Source organism: Triticum urartu, chromosome 4 (assembly GCF_003073215.2).
Source record: "Triticum urartu cultivar G1812 chromosome 4, Tu2.1, whole genome shotgun sequence".
Lineage (NCBI taxonomy): Eukaryota > Viridiplantae > Streptophyta > Magnoliopsida > Poales > Poaceae > Triticum > Triticum urartu.
The window spans coordinates 381,902,669-381,912,111 of record NC_053025.1 but is presented as its reverse complement, the minus strand read 5'-3'; positions in this window follow the sequence as shown (position 1 = coordinate 381,912,111).

The following is a 9,443-nucleotide window of genomic DNA, read 5'->3' as shown; positions in this document are numbered from 1 at the left end:
GGAGAGCATGGAGGGGTTTTAGATGGGTTATTGGGCTGTTTTTGAGGGGTGTTGGGCTGTAACACAAAAGAGGCTTTTGCGGTTATCCGGTTAACGGTTGGGGCATCAAAGGACCTCCAAATGGAATGAAATTTGACACCCGGTCTACTAGTGATGTACCAAGGCCACTTGAAAAATCTCGGCCCATTCCGAGAACGTTTCTCTTCCAGTCACGAAAAGAGACAAGAGGGGTGCGCCGGGTGCATGTGGGAGTGTCGGATTGAGAAACGGACAACGGGGAAAATGCTCGGATGCATGAGACGAGCACGAATGCAAATGTGATGCACATGATGGCATGATATGAAATGCATGACATGAACAAAATAAAAAATGGAACACAAAAGCCCAACCACGAAGGGAATATCATATCATAAAGCCGAAAATGGCAAGAGTCGGAGTTACAAATATGCAAAGTAACATCTGCGGTGTTACAACACTCGACCACTACAAGAGGATCTCGTCCCGAGATCTAGGACTGAAAGAACTCCCGATATTTGGAACGGAGGTGATCCTCGCGCTCCTAGGTGGCTTCTTGGTTAGAATGGTGTGACCACTTCACTTTCAGGAATTTGATTTACTTGTTGCGAGTCTTGCGCTCGGTTCTTCAAGAATAGCAATGGGATTCTCATGATAAGGCAAACCTTCTTGGAGATCAATCTCTTCGAAATTGATAGTGTGCTCGGGGGTCTTGACGCACTTGCGAAGCTGTGAAACGTGAAACACATCGTGTACATTTGCGAAGTTGGACGGAAGCTCAAGTTCATAGGCGAGATCGCTTATTTTGCCAATGATCTTGAAAGGACCCACGTATCTCGGGGAAAGCTTCCCTTTGATACTGAAGCGTCGAGTACCTTTCATTGAAGAGACACGGAGGTATACATGGTCTCCGATCTCGAAAGCCAAGTCATGGTGCTTGCTATCATAGTAACTCTTCTGGCGCGATTGCGCGGCTTTGAGATTTTCACGGATGACTTTACACATTTTTTCAGCTTCTGTGATCAAGTCATTGCCAAGAAGTTGGCGCTCACCAGTCTCTGACCAATTGTGAGGAGTACGACACTTTATGCCATAGAGAATCTCGAACGGGGCCTTGCCCGAACTCGCTTGAATGATGTTGTTGTAGGAGAACTCGACATATAGAAGACAATCTTCCCACTTCATACCAAAGGAAATGACACAAGCCCTGAGCATGTCTTCGAGGATTTGATTTACTCGCTCGACTTGGACACTTGTTTGAGCATGGAAAGCTGTGCTGAAGCGAATGTTGGTGCCCATGGCCTTCTGGAAGGAGTCCCATAACATAGAAGTGAAAATGCTTCCGCGGTCAGAAGATATCAATTGCGGAATACCGTGCAAGGAGACAATTCTGGAGGTGTATAGCTCTGCCAGCAGAGCTGCTATGATAGATTCTTTGATTGGAAGGAAATGAGCCACTTTTGTAAGCTTGTCAATGACAACGAAAATAGAATCATTCCCACGCTTGGACTTAAGAAATCCAGTAATTCCATCTCGATATGGTCAAACATACATTTTGGAATAGCAAGAGGTTGGAGGAGACCAGCTGGTCATTGGTGTTCTGCTTTCAGCCTTCGGCATACATCACATTCGTTCATGAATTGAGCAATCTATCGCTTCATTCGAGCCACCAATACGACTGCTTGAGGTCATGGTACATCTTCGTACTTCCAGGATGAATGGATAGAAGATAATTGTGTGCCTCGTTCATTATGACCTTCCTTAGATCACCTTTAGGAACCACAATCCTGTCGTCAAAGAATAAAGTGTCTTTGTCATGAATGCGATATCACTTGTATTTGGGTTGGCTCTTGGCAATACCATGTTTCACTCTCTTCACCATGGTATCAAGGAGTTGTGCCTCACGAATTTGGTCTTCCAAAGTAGGAGTGACTTGAAGGTTGGCAAGAAAACCTTGAGGAACAACTGGGAGATTGAGCTTGCGGAAAGCTTCGCAAAGGTCCGGTTGGAATGGCTTGAGAATTAAGCTGTTGCAGTAAGCCTTCCTACTGAAAGCATCTGCAATGACATTGGCCTTGCCTGGAGTATATTCAATACTCGGATTGTACTCTTGAATCATTTCAACCCATCAAGTTTGCCTGAGGTTGAGGTTGGTTTGAGTGAAGATGTACTTGAGGCTCTTTGTGCTCTGTGAAAATGTCCACTTTCCTTGCCAACAAGAGATGTCTCCATGTTATTAATGCATGTACAACTGCCGCCAACTCAAGATCGTGAGTGGGGTAGTTCCTTTTGTTGGGCTTCAACTGACGAGAGGTATAAGCCACAATTTTCTTCTCGTGCATTAACACCGCGCCTAGACCTTGCAAAGAGACATCACAGAAAACTTCGAATGGCTTGGATTCATCAGGAGGAGTCAACACAGGAGCTGAGACTAGCTTCTCTTTGATGGTGTTGAAAGAAACGTCACACTCAGATGTCCAGACATACTTGACATACTTCTTAAGGGGGTTGGAAAGAGGCTTTGCAATCTTAGAGAAATTCTGAATGAATCTTCGGCAATATCTTGCAAGTCCAAGAAAACTACGGAGCTGCTTGATATTCTGAGGAGATTCCCAGTTCAAAATTGCATACAACTTCTCGGGATTAAAAGGGATGCCCTTGGCGGAGATGATATGCCCAAGGTAAAGAACCTCATCAAGCCAAAACTCACACTTGGAAAACTTCGCACATAATTAATGCTCTCTAAGCTTGTCCAGCATAAATCTCAAATGCTTGGCATGATCCTCCTTATTCTTGGAGAAGACCAAGATATCATCAAGATACACCAGGACGAAATCATTTGTGTAAGGGTTGAAGATGAAGTTCATCATGCGAGAGAACATTGGAGGAGCATTGACAAGGCCGAAAGACATGACAATATATTCATAAGAACCATAGCTTGTTCTGAATGCTGTCTTGGGGATATCTTGTTCACGAATACGAATCTGATGATAACCCATACGAAGGTCAAGCTTGGAGAATACTTTGGGACGTTTAAGTTTCTCGAATAGCTCATTGATGTTAGGAAGTGGATACTTGTCCTTAATTTTCTTCTTGTTCAATGGACGGTAGTTGACACAATGTCGGTCTGTGCCATCCTTCTTCTAGACAAAAAGAACACCACAACCCCACGGAGATGAACTCAGTCTGATCAGATCCAGACACTCTTGTTCATCAAGTTGTTTCTTCAATTCCTTCAGCTCCTCAGGTCCAAGCTTGTATAGACTCTTGCAAACAGGTTCCGTGCCAGGCTCAAGATAGATAACGAATTCAACTGGCCGGTGAGGAGGCATTATCAGAAGCTCTTCTGGAAAGACATCTTGTTATTCACAAACGACTGGAATCTGAGAGATGGCATTCAACTCCCCTTCTCATTGAGAGAAAACAGTCGAATGGTTTCGTCAGGAGCAGCATAGATGATCACAGACTCGGAAGAGTGTGTCAATTGAATCTCGCTGGCAGCACAATCAAGCTGAGCCTTGTACTTAGAAAGCCAGTCCATCCCGAGAATTAGATCAATATCCGAGTCACCAAGAACAACTAGAGAAGATAGAAATGTATAGTTTCCCATCTTGATAGAAACATCCGGGACGCAATTATTAGATGTCATTTGCTTACCCGGGGACACAATCTTGAACAGGAAAGGGATTGTTTCGGTCACAAACTCATGCTTGGCAACAAAAGGTCTTGAAATGCAAGAAAGCGATGCACCAGTATCAAATAAAACTTTTGCAGGAATATCATTAACTCGAAGATTACCCATGATCACTTCTGAAGAATCCTCTGCCTGAGCTGTGTTCATCATGTTCACCTTAGCATGCTCGGGATTATGCTTGACCACTGCATTGCTGGAAGATCTCATAGGAGGAGGAGGTGGAAGGCACCTTTGGTTGAAGAGCTTGTTTGCATAGTGACCTTTCTGCTGACACTTGTTGCAAGTGACCTCTGAGAGCGGAGGATGATAAGCAGCACGTGACCTTGGAGCTTGAGTCTGAGATTTGTTCTGATAGCCTGAGTTGGGTGGGTGGGAAGATCCATGTCCACCTTTGCTCTTCTGCTAGTAGGTCTGACGAAACGGAGGAGGAAGCCATAACTTCTGTTGCATAGCTTCCACTTGTGAGGAAGAAGAACACTGAACTGCATCCCTGACTCTTTTCTTAGAAGCCTGATTATGCTTGAGTGCCATGTTATAGAATTGATCAAATTCAGTCGGCTCAAGAAGCACGAGTGCTAACTACAGATCTTCTCTGAGGCCACCTCTAAATTGATAGATCATGCTCTTGTCGTCAGGAACGTCTTGTTTAGCGAAGCGAGCAAGTTTCTGAAACTGGATATTGTATTGGTACACGGACATGCTACCTTGCTTGATATTGCAGAACCAGCAACACTTGTTGGAATATGATGAGCTTCGAAGTCTTGGCGGAAATCATCCCAGGTAATCACACGACCTCCTCTGGAATCTCTGTGTTGTTGAAACCAATGAGCAGCTTGGCCCTTGAGTTGAAACGAAGCAAACATGACAAAGTTCTCATGCCTGACATTGCTACATTCGAAATGCTTGCAGATGTCCACGAGCCAATCATCAGCATCTGTGTCCTCGACACAGTTGCTGAAAGACTTCGGCTGGTTTGCAAGGAACTAGTTGAGGGTAGCAAAATCAGGCTGATTGTGGAAATTCCCTTGTCCTTGATTTCCTTGGTTGCCTTGACCTTGGTTGCGCTGTTGCAAGAGTTGTAAAAGCATCTGGGTGTTGGCGTTGGTGGCTGCCATGATAGCTTGCCATGCCTCCGAAGGTGGAGGTGGTGGCGGAGGGTTCGCCTGACTCCCATCATTGCGTTTCGGATTCAGATGCGTTGGAGGAGACATCCCGAATAGGGTGACATCCGTTAGAATCCTGATAGATAGATATCCAAGTTGAATCAACGGATAGAAATTGCAACATTCGAATAAGGATGAACGAATGAATCCCAAAGTGAACACCACACGTCCATTAAGGTGTGAAGCCACTTAGATAAAGGTTGATGAATGAAATAACAAGGTATGAATTGGAACAAAGAAGTGGTAAGGATTACCCAATCACAAACCAAATATCTACGGGAAGAAATACTAGAGCTACTTGAATTCCCACCTATGAACTCCCGAAACATTCTGGTTATGCAATCACGTGTTGGGGTTACAAGGGAAGCATAATATCTCACCCAAACTAAAAATCCCTACATCCAGTTGTATCCATCCTTCAACACATAACCAAGAAACCTTCGGAAATCATGTACCTCAACCTTCGAAAAGCATCTGTTATACGAGTTATGGCAATACTCCCAAACTCCCGCCCCAGTACTTGGTGGCGTCGAGGTTATCTCGCCAACAACTGCATAAAAGAGATTTTCTATGTCGGTGAACTCAGGTAATCCAGAACTGCAACGATAAAATTGTGACGACAACACCTCGAAGCTCAACTCCCCGGGACACTGCCACAACCCCTAAATGTAAGGAGGCACCAAGAAAAATGTTCTTGTCATAAGAATATCAGAACGATTCCAAGATACCCGCGTGAAAAAAACGTGAAATTTGAGGAGAGGAAAGCCAAAACTTCTACGTCAGGTGGCCTCACCAGAGCGACGAAGGGACCGAGCAGTAAAAAGTATCCTACTCTCTAACATATATAATCCTAAGACTCAAAATATTTTGTTCTAGACTCAACAACATCAGTGATTCGATCAAGCAAGGGGCTCCTAAGTTGGGATGGCTCTGATTACTAACTTGTAACACCCACGATGCGGCTATATCCCCCATGTGTTGAGGCACGACCTAGAGGCATAACCACATGGTCGTTTAGTCGCAAGAGGGGTAATCTTCACACAATCCCATGTACTGAATAAGAAAGGGATAAAGAGTTGGCTTACAATCTCCACTTCACACAAATAACAAGTTAAACATACATCATCTAGAGTACAAACAAGGTCTGACTACGGAACCAAAATAAAGGAAGACAACCACTAATGATCATCGGGAAACAAAACACAGTAATGACCCAAATCCTTGTCGAACTCCCACTTGAGTTTGGTAGCATCACTTGCACTGGTATCGTCAGCACCTGCAACTCTTTGGAAGTATCCGTGAGTCACAAGGACTTAGCAATCTCACACCGGCGAGATCAAGACTATTTAAGCCTATGGGTAGGATAAGGTAATGAGGTGGAGCTGCAACAAGCACTAAGCAAGTATGGTGGCTAACATCCGCAAATAATAGTAAGATGAGAAGCTACGCAACGGTCGAGAAGCTAGAAGTGATCAAGAAGTTATCCTAGAACTACTTATGTTCAAGCATAAAACAAGACCGTGTTCACTTCCCGGACTCCGCCAAAAAGAGACCATCACGGCTACGCACGCGGTTGATTCATTTTAATTAAGTCAAGTGTCAAGTTCTCTACAATCGGATATTAACAAATTCCCATCTGCCACATAACCGCGGACACGACTCTCAAAAGTTTATACCCTGCAGTGGTGTCCCAACTTAGCCGATCACAAGCTCTAATGGTGAATGAAGGATATTCCTTCTCTCGAAAAAACCCGGTCAGTGTCGGAATCCCGGTTACAAGACATTACGACAATGGTAAAACAAGACCAGCAAAGCCGCCCGATGTGCCGACAAATCCCGATCGGAGCTGCACATATCTCGTTCTCAGGGCACACCGGATGAACACTACATACAGGAACCGAAGACCCCGGGTAAAGGGGTGGCACCGCAACTGGCTCTAGGTTGGACCAACACTCGGAGGAGCACTCGCCTGGAGGTTTAAAATAAAGATGACCCTTGAGTATGCAGAACCCAAGGGAAAAAGTCTTAGGTGGCAAATGGTAAAACCAAGGTTGGGCCTTGCTGGTGGAGTTTGATCCAAAGCGAACTGTTAAGGGGGTCCCATAACCCCAACCATGTGAGGAACGCAAAATCAAGGAACATAACACCGGTATGACGGAAACTAGGGTGGCAAGAGTGGATCAAAACACTAGGCATAAGGCCGAGCCTTCCACCCTTTACCAAGTATGTAGATGCATTAAATTAGATAAGACATAATGTGATATCCCAACATATCCATGTTCCAACATGGAACAAACTTCAACTGCACCTGCAACTAGCAACGCTATAAGAGGGGCTGAGCAAAAGCGGTAACATAGCCAAACAACGGTTTGATAGGAAGCTGGGTTAGAGGCTTGACATGGCAATATGGGAGGCATGATATAACAAGTGGTAGGTAGCGCGACATAGCGATAGAGCAAACAACTAGCAAGCAATGATAGAAGTGATATCGAGGGTATGGTCATCTTGCCTGCAATGTTCTTAGAGAGGTCGAAAGCTTGATCCTTGTTGGCGTACTCAACAGGTTCCTCGTTCACCTACTCGTCTCCCGGCTCTACCCAAAGCAAGAACACAAGCAATGGAACAACAATCAATCACGGTGCAATGCACAAGCAACATGATGCAATACATGTCATGATATGCAAGATATGATATTCAATGCATCTGCGTGCTTCGGAAGGGAAAAATGATCAAGGCATCAACTTGGCAAACCAAGTATGCCGCTGGAAAGATGAGGTGATTTCGATCAAAATTGATATAAGGATCACCGAAAACGGATGCATGGTTTGCAAATGACAAGAAACAGAAGAATGGTGCAAAACTGTGATTAATATCGTGATAGCACTTAGAATGCAACAAGTAACTAAGCTACTGCACCCCAACATAGCAACAAAGCATATGCAAGTGATGTACAAGAGATGCTTGACAAAACATGAACACTGGGCTATGGCTAGGTCACACAAGAGCAGGTTCAAACAAGCATGGCAAAATTGCAAAAGATATCAGCTTCACAGACTTGGTGAAAATACTAACATGTCAAAAACAACATCAGGAACAATGTTTAGAGCAAGCAAACAACATGCTACAGGAAGATATCATGGCAAACAAAGGCACGGTATGTTTCTACTAAATGCATAGAACAAAACTCCCTTACTGAACATGAGCCTATAAAGCATAGAAGATATGATGGCACCCATGTAAACATAGCAAGTTTTATAAACAGATTCATGATAGCAACTTTGCAAGCTCATGCCACTCACAACAAAGCATTAAGTGACAACACAAGCATACCACAGTAAGAAGACATGTTCATGAAGCTAAAAATGGCAAGATCAAGTCACTGGTAGAAAAATGGCCTATTGTCCCGGTTCGTAAGGGCCTTTTGTCCCGGTTCTGGAACTGGGACTAAAGGGTCGGTACTAATGCCCTGTCCCTTTAGTCCCGGTTCAATCCAGAACCGGGACAGATGGGCCTCCATGTGGCCACTATGGCGAGCCCAGGCAGGAGAGCCTTTAGTCCCGGTTGGTGGCACCAACCGGGACCAATAGGCATCCACGCGCCAGCATTTCTGTGGCTGGGGTTTTTGTTTTTTTGAAAGGGGGGGGGTTTGGGGGTTTTGGGGGGTTAATTTAGGTGTTTCATATATTGTGTTAGCTAGCTATAATTAATAGAGAGAAGTGTCCTCTCTTATGTCCGTGGTTGGTCGACGCTACGTACTATACATACGTTTAGAGAGGACTAGACACACTAGCTAGCTAGTAAGCAAACGAAGGAAACAGAAGATCGTCATGAACATATATGCATACAGAGAGAAGTGATATCGACCACCTCTCCTTCTCCGAGAGATTGGTCGAGCAACAAGTTCTCGTATATCTATCCGACACTACCGGCTACATATATACAATAATTATCTCTTACAAATATAATCATACGGACTCATGGTCCACATAGTATTCTCCGTCTTCAGCGATCACGTGGTCAAGAAAGAATGCCGCCAATTCCTCTTGAATTGCTGGCGTGCGAGATGGTGCTAGGAGTTCATCCCGCTTCCGAAACATCTAATTTAAAGAAGGGGGTCAATACATATATATATGAATGAATGAAACTCAACACAAATGATGGTAATAAAATAAAATTGTGAATGTTGTTATTTACGTACTTCATATTGTTTGTTAGTGTAGCCCCGCTCACAGGTCGTGTGGCGGATGGACTCGCAAACGTAGTATCCACAGATATCATTCCCTTGTTCCTGCCACAACCACTTTACAAGAAATAGAGGTCAATCAAATTGATAAGCAAGAATGCCAAATGGTATTGATGAAACTAGCGCTTGAATCACTAGTAGATGCGCGAAACATGCTACTATAGTACTTACTTTCGGGTGTCTAAATTGTAGCTGATTCGGCAGTCCCGGAGCTTTTCTGGTGAATTTTCTCCTAACCCTGCGGGACAAAGAAAACAATTACTTGATATATCAGGAAATGAACAAAGTTGCTGATATGGTGGATAATGATCGATTTAACTTACTTCTC